The following is a 14672-nucleotide window of genomic DNA, read 5'->3' on the forward strand; positions in this document are numbered from 1 at the left end:
ACGGAACCAGAATGCAACTCGCCGCCTGGACGGTACGGCAGGACCTTGGGACAAAAACAGATAACGACCAGCAACGCCCCCTCTTGCGCATGCGCAAACCTGTAGCCGGGACACCAGGAATTTGGAGTCTTTGAGCATGCGCCAGGGCGTCCTCACATTTAGCCGGCTTCTGGCGGAGATGGGAGGAGTCAGTGTCAAAATTCGGACTGCGAGCATCTGATTGGTCTAGTTAAACCCTAGTGTTTCTGAGACCAAGACGAGAACTTTAGAAAGGACTTCGCACTTGGGTGAACTGCTGAGCATACAGAAGTGCAATTGCATGGGCATCATAAGAAAAAAGAAATGCGTTCCTTTGTGTTCCAACCTTGTTGGTTGATTAAGATCTGCGCAGAATCAACCTTATGCGCACTGTCAGGTTCCAAGACATTCACAACTGCCTGACAACCCCATATGAAATGGCAATGCTCCACTCCTGTTCTTTGGCACTACAGAACTTTCAGCCATAACGTTTGTTCCCCATCACCGGAATCACAGACATGTGTCTACATAGCCCCCCCAATAAATGTAAGAGCCTTGACTTTTGCTGCAGTGCTCCTTCTCCCCCTAGTACCTAAAACGATGCCCAGAATATAGGAGGGGGTAAAAAATGAATGAACTACTTTGGCTCTTGAATAACCTACAAGTGCTAAAGACATAAATAAAAAGGATCCCTGCCTTCAGTTTCCTCCTCATCTTCATCTTAGGTAAGCCTATAGTAATCCCTGGCATTGTCCTCACTCACTAGTATACTAGAGCCCATTTACACTGTTTCACACTTGATTGTGAAAGCTGCTTGTTAAATGTTCAGTATTTTTGTGAGCTAGTCTTTAAATAGATACTCCTAAAATTAAATTATATGAGCTTACACAGAATGACATTAAAAGCAAAATACTCAAAATTCACCACTTTCTAGTTATGTTACTATATTTATTATCTATGCTTCTCAGATTACTTTCATCCATTGTATCTGTGTGATGGAAACACAATAATAATGGTGCACTTTTGCATATCTTTTTCAACTCCCATTCAGAAGTTGGTGCCTTGAAATTAGACACGGTGAGAGCATTTACACCACGGAAATCAGCAAAAACTACTAACCACAAGTACACAACAAAGGGATTATTTCATAGAGTTCCAGAGGACACTCCATTCATAAGCAAGTTGTGTCCTGGTTTGAATGGACTGACTAGGTGGTAACTGTAGGCAGGTGGGGCAAGACTGAAGGAGGTGGTGACTGGCCTATGAGCAGGAAGGGTTCACCTTACCTGCTGGCCCTGCCCCTCTCCTGTCTCTCTCTGCTTCTTCACCTTCCCATAAGTTGAGCACCTTTCTTGCACTGGGTCCTTCTACCTTGACAGTGTCTAGTCCCTGATTTTGAAAAGAAAGAATAGGGAAATCTGATTATTCTGCATGAAATTACATTTCTTCATGGAAATACTCATCGTAGTGTAAACCAATTGGTTACTACCACAAATCAGCATTAGTTGTGAAACTTTAAAAAAGACAGTAAGGTTATTTTGAAGTCATGTGTTACCTGTCAACAGCATATCCCTGGAAAATCTGTAAAAGGGAGGTAGGGCCTGGAACAAGACTCAAGAGTTTGTTTGTTTTAACCACCATCAAACCAATTTTTTAAATGTATTTTATTTACTGTGTATCTATTTTCAGGGTGGCCCATGGCACTTCCTTGCCAAAAAGCTACATCCCTTACAGTTTCAAAAAGCTACTTGAATTTATGTTTCCAACCTGAGGCAAAACAACTTTTATATAAAGTGACCGAGGCACACATTTTATGTGAACATTGTTAAGTCATTACCCTTTTTTCAATTGTGAAATTATTATAAAGAATCTATAATCTTCTTCCAAAAGTACACCATCCTTACGACCCAAAATCTTCTGGAGAGGTTGAAAGAATCAATGGCATATTTACATTTAGATTAACAAAACCTTGTGAACCATTTGAGTCTCCTTGATCTAACATATTCCCATTCCAATAACCTTTATGGCCGCGTGATCCAGTCTTGGAAGGCCCAGACATTTAGAGATTCCACCTCTGATAGCAGACTCAGTCCTACTGCACATAGACATGTCACAATATTGCAAGAGATTCATGTACTGTACTCAGTCCTAACACCAAGATCACTATGCTGTTAGTCACACATCCTCCTAAACAGCCTCTTCATGATCTCCAACAAGGAAATGTTATCTATTGGAAGAGATATCCAAGAGGAAACTATTCTTGAACTTCATTGCAAGGAGCCTTGTCTGTACAATTAACAATGAATACAACAGTGAAATCCTGAGGAGCCAATCTCTGGGCTCACATTTCAGAACTAAAAAAGCAATTTTGAATTCTGTACAACTGAAAAGCAAATCCAACAAGGTGCTTCAAACTGAGGATTCTCAGATACCTTCCAGAAACAGCCAGTCTTCTGAAGCTGTCAGCCAACCCAAGACCTTCAGAACACGCCAATGACCTCAAATAGGACAGTTTTCTCCCAAGGCTTTAGGCTAAGATCCCTGCCTAACTCTCGTTGTTGTTTAATCTGCTTGCGTATTTTATATGGACCTCTAGCTTTTATCTTTCCATAATGGCCTCTTTCCCTTTTATTCCAGATAATTGTTAGTCTGGAACATGCTCATTCTAATGACATTCTTGGGTTATCCCCAACAATAGCCACTTCCCTCAGTCTTACTGACTGCTGAATGTATCATCCATCACCATATCCCCATGATAAAAATCTCTGAACAATTCCAATCTCATTAAACAAGACCTTAGGGAATCACAACCAATGATGTTTCCGCTTGCAATTACATGGACAAATGATCTTAAGCGAATCAACCTGTAACTTTGCTAGTGTCCCTCTCTCCTTGAAAAGGAACCAATTATTAGAGTATTGATCAGACCCTGTGTATTTCTAAATTTAAATTCAACAACCCTAATAGGATGATGATCCAAATACTTGCCTCCTAAATGAGGCTAATTGCAATCCAAATATGTATCCCAGCTAATGTAAAGCTTGGGTTCTCACCTCATGCCATGAGTAACTCTTTTTTCCTATATCTCCAGGTGTCCCTGCTGAATACGACTTTCTTCAGCCCAGGACATCTAATCCTGTTTGCCTCAGACTAATGCCTCACATACTTTAGAAATCCCCACCGTACATGAACTCCAAAACCAGGCCAGTCATAATTATTCCAGCACTCTCCCTGGGGGAATTACTGATTCATTGTTCATGCTGGTGAGAGTGATGCAGATAGCAAAGACTGCAAGAGACATCATTAGCTCAAGCAGAAGTTGCAACGAAGCCGCCCTGCACTTAGTGGAATACAAATCAGTTGCACTTCCTCTGCATGAGCAGAGATGGACAATCACATTGCTCTAAATTTCTTCTTAGCCAGTCACAGGGGCATCTGTGCCATCGCTAAAATGCCTTGCTATACGTGGATCAATGAGAAAGGCCACGAAGAAAAGGCATTAATGGAGACTTTAAGGGAAAGCTGATGGGCTGTCTTAAGTTGATTGTCATAAGCTGTGAGATTTGTTCTCTGGGCTTGAGTTGGGCAGTTTGGTTCCTGGTTCCGAAGCCTCCTAAAGAAACTGTTACTTGATCTTGTTTTGTCGTGATTTTAATGATGCTGGTCATTTGCATTCCATCCAGTGCCTTAAATTCTGATTGAATTTGGGGCTTGTGCATGCCAGGCGAGTGCTCCTGCACTGAGTTACACCCCCAGCCCTTGGAATTCTTCTTTTTTTAAAATATTTTTTTTTTAGTTGTACTTGAACACAATACCTTTATTTTATTTATTTATTTTTATGTGTGCTGAGGCTCGAACCCAGCGCCTTGCATGTGCTAAGCAAGCGCTCTACCACTGAGCCAGAACCCCAGCCCAGCATCCCTTGGAGTTCTGACCATCAATTCTTTCATCAGATTTTCACTGTGATGATAAAATAACATATATGTCCAAAAGATGTCACAATAAAATGGACTATGGAGACAACTGAAGAGTCCCCAGGAGGTAAGGATCTGGATCCTTAGCCTTCTCTAAATTGGTCAACCTCTTTCAAGAAAGAGAATGACAGAAAGAAAGAAAGGTAAAAAAAGGCTGAGAGACTGAATTTATAAGCCTAGAAATTAGGAAAATGGAAAATGGCTTAGTCCCTTATGAGCTGCTATAACAACATATCACAAAATGGCTTAAAACAAGAGCAACTCATTGCTCACAGTTCTGGACACTGAGAAGTCCAAGATCAAGGTCCTGGCACATCCAGTGCCTGCTGAGGGCCTGCTCTGTGGTTCATAGATGGGTGGCCTGCTCTGGCTGTACCCTCATGTGGCAGAAAGGGTCATGGATCTCTCTGGAGGTCGCTTCTCAAGGGCACAAAGCCCTTCTGAAAGCTCTGCTCTCAGGATCTCCCAAAAGACACATCCCTAATACCAGGACCTTGAGGGGTAAGATTTCAACTTATTTTGGGGGGTTAGAGGGACACAAACATTCAGTTTATAGAAGAAAACAGAAGATGAGCAAAACCAAAAGTGGATTCTGTGAAAAGACTAAGAGGAAGGAGCAAGGGGGGCCCCGTCCCAGAGGCCATGGAAACTGCAGGACTGGGGAGGCCTAGCAGTGGGTGTACCAAGAGGAAAGGGGCCAGATTTTCAATAGGGATTTTGAGCTGGGACACTGAGCACTCCCACGGAAACCTCACCCTCCTTCTCCCACTGAGATACTTGGTAAAGTCTCCTTTCTTCTTAGTCCACTTGTGGGGTTGGAAGAAGATGCCTTGAGACATAGAAGATGCCTTGAGACACTAAACCCTGCTGTAAGGATGGGTGTAGAATGAGATCAGGTGGCTCAGAGGTACCTGATCCCCACTGATTCACACCGCTAAGGACTAACACTGAGCCAGACGTGTTCTAAGGACTTTACCAGCAGTACCTCATCCAACCCTCCCAGCAACTCAGTGAAACCCGTGCCACATCCTCACCCCATTCTACAACTGAAGAAGCCAAACCTCAGAGACGCCAGATGGACTTGCACCATTAGACCAGAGAACGAGTCAGGGTTTGAGCCAGGCTGCCTGGCTCTGGAGACTGTGTCCTTAACCACCACAGTACTGTCAGAGCCCGGAGGCACCCATGGTCCAAGCTGTAGGCAGGTAACTGTGCAGCCTCAGGGTTCTATCCACTGGACTGTGGATGGACTAACAAGACATGAGCAGGGGGGAGAGAGGATAGGTTGTCAAGAGTCATAAGGCCATTAGCCTCCGTGGGCAGAAAAGCCCCCTCCGCCATATTGGTGCAGGATCCCATGACGCTGAGCCCCAGCATCACTGAAAAAAAACACTCAGCATCAGTGACCCCTCCACTTCCCCCACACTCACATCCCACCCACACCTCTCTCCAATCTTCCATCCCTAGTCCATGCTGGGCAGCCTCAGTAGCTGCTGTCCTCCAATTTTCTCCTCTCCCCTTTGTCCCAATCCAGTCCCCACTCAGTCATGACAGTTACTCTAAGTGGGCAGCCCACCCCTCCCCTTGAACCCTTTCCTGTCACACTGAGCACATAATCCCAAGTTCTTACTCGCCCTACCAGGTCCTAAGGGTCTGGTCCACGGACCCTGAGTCGGCTCCTCCCTCTGGCCAGTGGGACTCCTTGTAGATCCTGAAATGCCAACGCTTTCCTTTCCTCACTCGGCACCTTCCCACGTGCTGTACCTGCTGCTCCTCTGTTTTCCTCTTCTTCATTCTACATGGCAGCCTCCTACTTTCCACTCAACATAAATGTTGCCACCTCTGGGAAGCCTTCCCTGACTACTTAAGTAGGAACCTAGTTTGGAGAAAATGGTTGCTTGTGTAATGTCTGCATTGGAAGCTTCTGGAAACACTGACTATTTATTCACCCACTCTTCTGAGCACTTAGCACAGTGCCTGGTAAGGATACACAAATATTTTAGAATGAATAAGCAAGAATGGGTCCCAAAGGTGGCCTATCATGTAATGGTTGCTGAATGAACCCCGGTGTAGAGAGAGGAAAGCAAGCAGGGACCAGGCACAAATAGGTGACAACTTGTGTCCTGAGGGCATTTTAAACTGAGGAGGTGTTTTCCAATGGCAGATGCAAATAGACAAAGTGATGGCCACACTGCTTTACCATTCCGTTCAGGAGCGTTTTAAAATGTTTGCGGGAGGGGACGTGGTGATTCTCTTAAGAGGCGTGGTAGGATCCATCAGTTGCCAACTTCGTTAATGAGGCCTCTTAAAAATTTGGAGCAAATCCACGTCCACACCAAGGCCAAGCTCCAAGGAACAGTTGAAAGGGAGAGGAGGAGTGGAAGAATCGGCAGCTGGGCTGCCGGGAGAAGCCTCCTGTGATTCCAGGAAGAAAACAGAGCGGAGCCATTACATTTTGCTGAGACTGAGAAAAATCCGTAAAGCAGGGTCTTGCCTTCATCTTCCCTATTTCTGTTGGAGAGGGATGGAAACAAAGCAGAAGTGGATGTAGCAGAGGCCATTTCAGACCTTCCCTGGGATCAGTGAAGCAGTCCTCTCTCCAGAGGGAAGAGAGTTAGCAGAGAAAGCTTCCTCTGAGCACTAAGACTGCAGAGATGGGTCCTGTTCCCTATAAAAGCAGGAGCCAGAGAAAAGCCGTTAGGAGACCTGTCAGGAGCCTGTGAACAGCCCTGGAGCCTGGGGCTTGCTGACACCTGAAACAGAGGGAGGGAGAGTTTCGGAGCCTGCGACTTCAGCGTGGTGGCAGGTGGCGAGGCAGTGATGAAGAGCAGGGTACGGTGGCCAAGGACGGCTGGGGAGTGTCTCTGCAATCAGGCAGATGGAGTTCAGTGCCACTCCCCTCCTCACAAATATGTGTGCAAATCACCCAAGGCCTCTAGTTCGCTCTTCTGTGGAAGGGGGTGATGACAACAGGGAAGGGGACAGCCATGTCCCCAGGACAGTGACTATGCTGCATGATATTAGGTGCGTGGCAAAAGCAGACCCCTCCCTGGATCTTCCCTCCAGGGCCTGGAAACCAACAAATACATTCTCAAGACTCACTCTTACCTAGTGTCTCAGAAGCCGGTTAAGTTTGGCCAATCAGACTGTACGGTCAGTTTCCCATATCTACAAAGATGAACCAAAAGTATTCAGAATAGAAATTGTGTCTGTGTGAGCATGTACTGACTTCTCCTTGTCATTATTCCCTAAAGAGTCCAATATAGCAGCTATTTAGATAGAATTGATGTTATGTTGGGTATCTTAAGTCACCCAGAGATGATCTAAAGTGGAAGGAGGATGTGTGGGGGTTTTATTCAAACATGCCATTTTACATAAGGCAACGGGCACCAAGGATTTTGGTATCCACAAGGGTCCTGGATCCAGTGCTCTTGGGGACAACTGTATTCACCTGAGACTGGGAGGCAGCTGCAGCAGAGGACAGTCCATTCAACCTTTTCTTGTCGTTGGCAAACAAGGTAGCAGAGATATGAGCCTTTGGGCCTTTGGGCGAATGTTCTACAGCCTCCTGAGTGTCCACAGGCAGTGTGAGTTGGCAGTGTGGCTTCCTGACAACCCGGTCTCAGCAGAGGGCTCTTGAAACCAGCAGCCCTAGAGGTGGCCTCCAAGGTACAGCTCCCCAGGGAGGTGTTCCTGTAGTACCCTAGGAGTCTTTCTGGCCACCCGGCCTAGAGCCCACAGCACAAGACCTTCCGACAACTTTTAAAATTCCCCATCCCCTGCATGAGAGTTCAAAGTTCAAGTATCTAAGATTGTGCTGTTTCCTGCACTCAATCCTGACCCTTCCACTGAGTGTGTGTGCACTGCTCCTGCCCACAGTCTCAACTGAGGACCATATTTTTCACACGTGAAAAGATTTTTTTTTTAGAAAAAGAATCATTCACCACACCTGGTTGTGTTATTATTTTCCCTGCATTATGGACGTCAAGAGAAAGACTGACCAGCCGCCCCATGTGTAGGTAACTAAGCTGAAGTCATTATCCTCTCCTGAGACCAGGCTGCCCACACTACAACAGCAGTGCCAGGAAGGGAAGAACAGATGCCACAATCCCAAACCAATAAAGTGAAGCCCAATATTGATGTTTTTATGGAATATCCAGAATGGAAAGTTGAGGGAGAAGAATTTTCCCAGCAACATCCAAGAGAGTTGGAGTCTTGGTGACTCACCATGAGTCTCTTGTTGGCTTGGCAGAGTAAGCCTTTCATCAAGAGTGACTCACAGGACTCATTGGGGACCGTGTTCCTTAAAAATAGCAGCTCCCTGTGCAATGGTCTCAAATCCCTTTTGGAAGGAGCAGGAAGTAACCTCACCCTGCAACCTTCTCATCTTCCCTCAGTTTCCCTATTGATTAAAGATGGTTGTGGCCATCTGACAATTGTGCTGATGTGGGAGTCCCTTCTCTATCTCCACAGACCCTAAGTATCTCGTGACATGGGTTTTAATGGTTCAGTTCAACAAAGACTGTTGATCTCTAAGAGAACTGAGAATAATTTGTGAATCTATAGATCTAAGTCCAAAATCTGAGGTTGAGAAGAGAAACTCATTAACCTTGATGTCTTCTACCCCCAGAGCTTGACACTTCCAGTATAACAAGTGCACGATCACATCCATCCTGGTCACTTCTTAATATCTGCATGTGGCTTATTCATGAGCCCTACTTTCCATTCAATTAGGAGATGAGTGGAAAAGGACAGGATCCTGAGTTTAAGAGACAGGAGTTAAAATCCTGGCTCTGAGGCTTCCTAGCTCGGTGATCTTGGTCAAGTAACTTTAGTTCTCTTGGGCTTTAGTTTCCTATTCTGTAAAAAGGAATCACTAAGACTGCCTATATTTTTATGGGATTTAAAATATATAAAGTAATTGGTATAAATAAGTAATAACAATTGATATTTGTTGCATGTTACAGGAATGCAAAAATGAAATATCTGATGGAACAGAGGATGCATGCTACACACCAGTAACTACAATTGTTTGAATGAAATGTGTTTTGTAACTAACAACCTCATCCAATTTAGATATCAAGCTTACAAAGGAGCTAGTGATTGAAAGTGAACTGGGGCTGTATCCAAAGATAAATAGAAAGAAGGTTCCAGTAAGAAAGAAGTGAAAGAGCAATCCTGTGGGATAAAAATATGCCAACAAGGCCTTTCTGGGATTGGCCTTAAAGGTCAACTTGAACTTGGAAGAGTCCAATTTCAAAAGCAATCACAAATGCTTCCCCTCCCAGGGTCCACACCTTTGGGCAATTCTGTTCCACCCTGGAGTGGATGCTGCCAGTCGCTTTGACCAATGGGACAGAAGGTAGCAGATGTGATTTAGATGTGTGCAGCTTGCCTCCTTCCGTGCTGTGCCAGCAATGAGCACAACCAAATGTGTAGGAAGGAGTTTGCACCTTGGGCTCACCCTAATGTATTTCTGCCACCATAGGAACAAACCCACTCTGGGAAGTTGGAGGATGCAATGTTCCAGTCAATGCCAGCACCACCTGAGGAACAGCTCTCCAGCTCCTCACAGGTGGCCAGGTGCACAGGTAAGCCCCGCAAAGATTGGTAACGTGGCCCAGTGGAACCCAGTCCAGGACTATGACCAAAATAAATGGTGGCGGTTTTAAACCATTGCACTTTTGAGTGGCCTGTGAAAGACTCTAAAGCTGGTTGATAATGGGGTCATTGGAAGGTGGGGGCATGTGAGTCACATGAGCAACCTGTCCAGGTGGGGGTATACTTAGAGAATTGTACATTCATCAGAAATATAAGATTAATCAAAACAACTGTTAGCATAAATTTGCTTCAAAATAAATACATTGGTGAGTGGTCATTGAGAGCAAAGGGTAGTAATTCTCCATCTCATACAGGCTTGCAACTCAAGATGTCTGGGGACCAGGGTCATCAGTATCACCTGAAGCTTTCAGGAATATGGAAGTCATGCCCCACTCCACTCAGATCTAAGGCTCCTGATAAGAATTCCAATGTCAGGCTCTTCTTCAACACTATTAAAGCTTTGAGCAGCAATATCCCATCTCCCCAACAGAAGCAGAACCCACGTGGCCCCTCACCTTACCTCATCCTCATATTTTGATCAGATTTCCTTACTTCTTTAGTTGCTTCAATATCCCTTCCTTTCTACCTGTTCCCTACCAGAGCTTTAATAGACAAACAAACAAACAAACAAAAAATTCATCTTCATCCTTTGAAGTTTCATTTTAAAAAACAAAAGCTGAGTGTGTGTGTGTATGTGTGTGTGTGTGTGTCTGTCTGTCTGTCTGTCTGTATACGTATTTTCTTAGGCACTTTGAGTGAGACCCAATAAATACAAGTGTTTTGCCCATGCAGGTTTTGAACCAATTAAGAAATAAGATACATAGAGCCCAAGATATCATCTTTATCACTGATAAAGTCTACATTAGAGATGTTGCCAAATGAGCTCCCCATGCAGTGTCTAGAACTGGCCAGACACACCTGTGATCAGGGCTGACACAGGGCAGTCTCCCCTTCCCACTGGCAGGGAAGCTACCTTCTCTAAAGAAAGGAAGCGGAAAGGCCTGGCTGTGTGGAGAGATGGAAGCAGATGAGGGGCTGACAGGAGTTGGGAGAGTTGCTGCTACAGGAAAGGAGGAGAGGACAGGATGGAAGAAGGCTTGGGGGGCGGGAGAGGGGGGCTGGTTCACAAAACTTGACCATCACAGTTGTCAGAAGTAGCTTAAGAACCAAATTCTTATATATATATATATATTTGTTGTAGTTGGACATTTGTTTATTTATTTTTAAGTGGTGCTGAGTAGTGAACCCAGTGCCTCGCATGTGCTAGACAAGTGCTCTACTGCTGAGCCCCAACCCCAGCCTCAAGAACCAAATTCTTTAGCAATGTTCTTTAGTGATGTCTGACGAATGGTATTATCTTTGGTTAAAATGAAATCATGCATATTTTCATTTATGGTTATTTTGAAAATGAGATTAGAGTTGAGATTCATAATTAAGGATAATTGCTACAGATTAAAAGTCCCCATTTAAAAAAAATAAAACTCTTTGAAATTGGATCCTTGCTGTGAGCTATTAAGAGGTGGGACCAAGTGGGACCTCTAAGAAGTGATTACGTGGATTCTGAGGTCATGAATGGATTAATCCATTTCAGGATAAATGGGTTATCTTGAGAGTAGATCTCTTGTGGAACTAGTCTGTCTACCTCCTCCAGACTGTGCAGTGAATCCCCAACAGCAAGAAGATATATGGCTCCAAGACCTTGAACCTCCCAGCCTCCAGAACCATGATCTGAAATAAACCTTTCTCATTTATAAAGTACCCCAGTCTTGGAATTGTGCTATACTAACAGGAAATGGACTGAGCCAATAACAAAGAACATGTTCAAAAGTTCATGAACAAAAACAATGAGTGCCACCCCCCACACCAGCCCCCACAAAATGCTTGCCAGACAGAAAATGTTTCTTGGACTCTTCTGTGAGTAAAAAAATAAACTTCTATTATGTTTCAGCCATTATACAAATATTTCTCTTATGATACAGAACAGATATTGCTGAAAACCACACAGTCAGCAAAATTATACATTAAAAAGAATGCATTTAGGAATTTTAGGATTATAGTCAAACCACTAAAAATTTATGCAACTTGGTAACTCGAGTGCTAACAAAAACAGTAATTGGTATCTTGAGAGACAACTTGGACAGTCTAAGCAGGAAGCTCAGCATGATTGGAGGTTGCCTCAAGGCTAGTAAAACACTATTAAAAATGATTTTGTGAAATGGAAGAGACAGAATGGATTAGTCACTGCTAGAGCCAGGAGTGGGGATGGCAGGGGCTGGGCACAGCTACAAAGGGTCCCTGTAGTAATAGACCAGAGCTGCAGCTTAGTTTTGTGGTCATACTAATGTACACATGTAATAAAATCACAGGGAATAACACACACACACACACACACACACACACACACACACACACCCGCAGTGCCTGTAAAATAGGGGAAATCTGGATAAGCCCTGTGGATTGTTCCAATGACAAATGTCAATTTCCTGGGTTTGACGTTGTACTATAGTTGTGACAGATGTTACCATTGAGGAAACTGGGTTGCAGGGTGTATGGGACTTTTGTATACACAATTTTTTGTGTTTTTGATTTTTTTTGCAATTTCCTGCACATCTATAATTATTTCAAAATCACAAGTTTAAAAAAAAAAAAAAAAGACTTAAGCAGAAATGCTGTCTGTGGTTGGAGGAATGATACAGATGTAAATGGAGCTCTGGGCCATTGGGACGGCATCTCAGCAGCCAGAGATATAGACTGCCCTGAGCAGCCCTGGGAGTCTACCTGTCTAGGAAGAAGGCTCCAGGTAGTGCCCTCGTTGTCATTTTATTAATATAAAGCAGAAAATGTTCTTGCCTGTCTATCAGCTGAGCTGAGGGCTTTTTTTTTTTTTTCCTTTCTGTTGAAGGTTATACAGAATTCTTCTCCCACTATTCAAACTCCTCTTCTTTCAATGTATGTTAACATTTTGCACCTGATTTGTCTTCTTTGTTCAGGATCTACCTCGTCATTTAGGATGGTATCACTCAATTGCCAAGTGGGACATTTTCCAAATATGACCCGTAATATATTTAAAGTTGGAGGTTTTTCTGGGAAGATTTGAATCATAGGAATGTGCCTCCCCTTTGTGGAGATACTCAGGTATGTTTCTGGGAATGAGCTTCTGCAGATGGTTGATGACCCCTTGTGGAAATGAAGACACAAAGCTCTACAAAGGCGTGGATGGTGACTGCAGAAGCCTCAGAGAGTTTAATACCAGCGCATAGGAATCCTGAGGCTCATTTGTTTGAAATGCAGATTGCAGACTGGAGAAGTGGCTTCATGGTAGAGCATTTGCCCAGCATGTGTGAGGTCCTGGGCTCAATCCCCAGCAAAACACACACACACACACACACACACACACACACACACACGGAGATTATCTAATCTGTTCCCAGAATTTCTGAATCCATTGGTCTGGGGATGAGATCCAGGAATCTGTGGTGTAGGGTGCACAGGTTCAGGGGGTCCAGGGGGTACAGATGCTGCCTCTCTGAAGGCTGCTCCTTAAAAAGCACACACTGAAGTCCAGAGCAAGGAGACGCCCTGCCCATTCGCTTTTAGGTATTTAGCTGACTTCCTGCTGAAACAGTGCAATTTGGCTGAACAGTGAGCTGTGGAAGAGATGAGTTGAGTGATGCTTCAAAGACATGCTGAGCAAACTGAAAAGCAAGGGAAAGCACCGTGACATCGATTCCAAAAGCTGGGGATTGACAGCCGCTGACGGTTGTGCTGGTACCCGTGTCACCTTTGAATACAAAGAACGGAGGGTATTTTGACTTATTTCAGCAGGGATAAAACGTGAGGGAGGAAAAAATTCCCCTGACTAACTTCCTCCTCGGAAGCATCAATGTAGAATAGTAATGCCTTAGACTCATGTATCAGCTTCCCAATCACCAACTTATCACAAGAGAGAGTGTTGAAATCATCTGCCCCTAGGCAAATGGCGCACTTCTTGAAATTCTGTGAATGTTGGAAAATGTACATTTGAAAACTATACTCCGAGTTCTTTAGAGCCTAGAAACATTTCTTTCTCAGGATGTTAAGAGAAGTCCAGTTGAACAAGTGAATGCAGACAAAGGCAGAGGATGAAGACATCAAGGAAAATCCCATGCCCGTGTGACATGGTGTGGCGTTCAAATGTTTTATTTATTTTTTTATCACATCAAAAAAACTGTGCCTATGCAAAGCTTATTATATATTAGATGCATAAAAACATGGTGTGATGTTCAAAGCAGGGTCAGCATTTCTGTCTTCTCAAAAATATTGTCCTTGGATAGAGGACATATTAGACATTAAACTTAAGGGTATACTACACTTGATCTTAGCCAAAAGATTGAGAAGCTATTGCATTTGAATTTATAAAAATCATGAGGCCTAGGGTTTGATGGACATTGTCCCAAATACTCCCTGGAGGAGGACATCTTTCTTCTTACACTTTGGAAACACCAGTGTCTACTCAGGCCATTTTTAGCATTTGAATTTGGAACTTTCTTGGCTTCTGTAAGACCATAGTTCATTGTTTTTGTAAATTCAACATAGAGTGCATTATCCAACATGTGAAAGATATTCAATAATATCAAAAGAATGAAGGGTCTCTTCTAGAATGTACAAACCAAGGGGAATCTGGAATGGAGAAGAGAAAGAGGGAAAGAAAAGTGTGTCTCCAGGTTCCTTTCTTTTTCTTGGTTTGCAATTCCAAGTACCTCATAATTTTTTCAGATCGGAAGAGCTAGCCAGACAGGAAGAGGCAGAGAAAACTGCAAGAGCAAGAACCAACAGGTATTCCCCCCAAAGTCTGGCAATCTTCAACAAATAATGCCAGGGCAGGCAACTCTAAATAAGCATTTGGATCAAACAGAATTTAACCAGGTGCAGTGGTACATGCCTGTAATCCCAGCAGCTCAGGAGGCTGAGGCAGGAGGATCACAAGTTCAAAGCCAGCCTCAGTAACTTAGCAAGGCCCTAAGCAACTTAGTGAAAACAGCCACATAAATAAAAAGGGCTGTGGATGTGGCTCAGTGGTTAAGCACCCCGGGTTCAATA

General features: G+C 43.9%; 1 pseudogene; it reads right to left on the reverse strand.

Annotated features, from left to right (window-relative positions):
• Nucleotides 1-13860: 13860 nt before the first annotated feature.
• LOC143406611 (U2 spliceosomal RNA) lies at nucleotides 13861-13974 on the reverse strand (annotated as a pseudogene).
• Between the last annotated feature and the right edge of the window lie 698 nt (nucleotides 13975-14672).

Source organism: Callospermophilus lateralis, chromosome 8, assembly GCF_048772815.1.
Source record: "Callospermophilus lateralis isolate mCalLat2 chromosome 8, mCalLat2.hap1, whole genome shotgun sequence".
NCBI lineage: Eukaryota > Metazoa > Chordata > Mammalia > Rodentia > Sciuridae > Callospermophilus > Callospermophilus lateralis.